Source organism: Echinops telfairi, unplaced genomic scaffold (assembly GCF_000313985.2).
Source record: "Echinops telfairi isolate 266 unplaced genomic scaffold, ASM31398v2 ScPeMD7_3533;HRSCAF=4204_0, whole genome shotgun sequence".
Taxonomy (NCBI): domain Eukaryota; kingdom Metazoa; phylum Chordata; class Mammalia; order Afrosoricida; family Tenrecidae; genus Echinops; species Echinops telfairi.
This window is the reverse complement of record NW_022107431.1, coordinates 5,681,730-5,684,562: the sequence shown is the minus strand read 5'-3', so window position 1 is coordinate 5,684,562 and position 2,833 is coordinate 5,681,730. Positions and strand designations below refer to the sequence as shown.

Below are 2,833 nucleotides of genomic sequence, written 5' to 3'. Positions count from 1 at the left end.
AGGGGAGTGCCGGCTGGGCGCTGGGTGATGTCTCTCGGTTTCCAGGGTCTCTCTGTGCAAACACAGCCCACACCCACTTGGGGTGGGAGTCAGGGCAACCCCGGGAAGTTCTGCCCCAAAGCCTGTTAAAGCAGGGATGGGCACACTTGACCACACTGTCGTTCAGGGGTTGTCTGGGGTTGACATGTGGACTTGTTTGCATTTAGGAAAAGATAGAGTTGTGTTAGTTTGTAGTTGCCATTTTTAATAACCCTGCCAAATTGTAGAATTCCTCAAACTACATAGCTTAGGAAGAGTCATTAAAATGCAGCTTTTCCTTCCCCCATGGACAGCCTGGCAGAGTTGCTGGCCTTATTTCCAGGAAGCCTTTAAAGGATGCTGCCTCATTATTAGTCACCACTTCTCCATCTCCAGCTGTCACCAGCTACTCGGTGATGCAGCTTAGAGGAATCCTGATCTAGCTGGCAAGAAAAATCTGCTCCCCAATCGGTGCCTTGTTAGGACGCGATCTTGCCGTGCGTGTTTCTCAAGGGAGCAGGGTGGGTTGAAGGACATGCTTTTCTTGTTTTCACACATTTCTGTGGCAAAGTTACGTGGAAATGCACCCACAATGAGAAAAAAAATCGACTTAGACAGCAAAGATAACTTCTTTAGCTATATTTAGTCTTGGGATAAGTATGTATCCTCAAAAGGTTTTTGTGCTTTGGGGTTTGTTTCCATTCGCTGCATTTCATGGATCTTGTGTGTGGTTGTCTATGGACTGGTTCCCATGGAAGAAGTTCCTAAAGGGCTAGGCCCTTTTAAGGGCAAGAAAAAGACCGTCCTTTCTACAAAGGGAGTGGATGTCAGTGTTTTAAGTCGTTATGCCCTACAGAGGGAGAAAAATAATTTATTTTGATTCATTTTGATCTATTCACATTATTTGATTAGCACCACGGGGGTGTATCAAGAGACTAGAAAAGATGTACCTTTAAGATGTATTAGTAAGAATAAAAATGTAGGAGAAACATTTTGCTCTATCTTTGATAGCCCAAGAGTCCATAGCGATAGGAACGGCTTGGCTTTCTTAGAGCTGTATGAATTCTCCGAAGCCACCTTCAACTGTAGCAGCTAAAAAGGAATAAAAAAGCGGAAGCAGTTTATTTGCTGTCACTGGTAGGATAACATCATACATTTAAAGGAGCATCTTATTCCATAGCTTGTAGATTTCTACTTCGGTCTTCTGAAGCTTTGCTAAGCACACTTCAATTAACTTAAGAGAACGCTGAAAATAAGGCATGAAAACCGTTCAACACAGACCTGTGCACAGACCCTCAGTAGCTCCATGCTTATTTTTCCATGGGCTTAAAGCCAGACAGCTTTGCATCAGCGGGAAGTAGAGGGCCCCTTTAGATGGCATTCCCTTTCCAAGGAAAGGATCCCTGGTGGCACAGTGGGCTAAGCATTGGACTGCCAACCACAGGCCGGCCCGTTGGGAGCCACCAGCTGCTCCTTGGGAGAAAGAGGAGTCTGTCAACTCCTGTACAGCTTCGGAACCCCTATGGATCAGTTCCACCCGGTCCCACAGCATCCGTATGAGTTGGAATCAACTTGACAGCTGGTGGGGGTCAAGCACCCAACTCTGCCATCAGCAGCCCACAGATGAACTCCCTGGGCTACCAGGGCTCCTACAGGAGCGACAAAAGTCACCGGCATTTAGGGGCAGGTGTGTGCTCTTGCGTGCTATGGCCTCTCAACGCATATCCTGAACTGACCCAGGGGTTTAGTACATAGGGAAATGGTCCCTTGCTTCCCATTCACCACTGACAACCTGAAGGTCCCAAACTCTCTGGCATAGCCCCAGAACAAGTTTTGCAAAATATCTACAGTGAAAATGCTTTTAGGCCTATCTGTGGCAAGTACATTATTGATAAATCTGACTTAGACTGTGAAGAACATGAAGAAGGATGTCATGCTTGGTCAAGTGGAAGGGCAGCGAAAAAGAGGAAGGTCCCGATGAGACGGACTGACACAGTGGCAGCCACAGTGGGTTCTAGCATACCACCCCGGGCACTGCTTCGTTGTGTGTATGTAGGGTGGCTATGAGTCAGGACCAACTGGATGGCCCCTAACAACATCATCATCAACAACAACAACAGAATATGAAGTCGACCAGGCAATCCCTGGAAAACATGCAGATCTTGAAATACCTGTTTTCTGAATATGCCAAACAAATTCTGAGCACCAATGATTGGAACCTTGATAAATCTTAATTATATAGCATCTTGATTTTCTACAGTTCTTTCCACGCCCTCCACCACCACTCATGAGACACGATGGCTTATGCTGCTGCTGCTGCTGCCATCACCATCTACGGCAATGGAAGGAAAGGTGGGGGGTGGGTAGGGGGCAGTGGCAAAAGTGTCTGTAGAAAGTCACAAAGCAGACAGTCAGCCTGGGCAACAGGAATTTTCAAAATGATTTTGAGTTTTTGCACCTGAAATGTCCACTCTTCTGTTTTACCTACATCCATCCTTATCTGTGCGTCGACTCAAGGACAGTGATGGAGGTGGGAACAGAGTCCTACTTCAAGGTCCTTCACGTGAACACTCTCAAGAGAGGAGAACTGTGGTCTAAACTTGCAAAATCCTGAACCTATTGTCTCCCCATCAGCTGCTTACACAGGAGTGGGGAAAGGTGGGCACCGAGAAGGAAGACTTTGAGTGGAGAGGCAACTTGGATTGCTCTAAACACAATGCTGCAATCCTGGGGGGGCGGAGGGGGGGGCGGTGTGAGATCCTCCACAGTGGAAGCTGACAGAAGTCTTCAGTAAACTACCTCTTCGCTAGTCCTA

At 47.1% G+C, this 2,833-nt stretch overlaps 1 protein-coding gene across 1 annotated transcript in view; it reads left to right on the top strand.

The window, feature by feature from the left end:
- The window catches only part of PACRG (parkin coregulated), a 590,873-nt gene that overhangs the window by 116,377 nt on the left and 471,663 nt on the right, over positions 1–2,833 (top strand). The window lies entirely within an intron of this gene.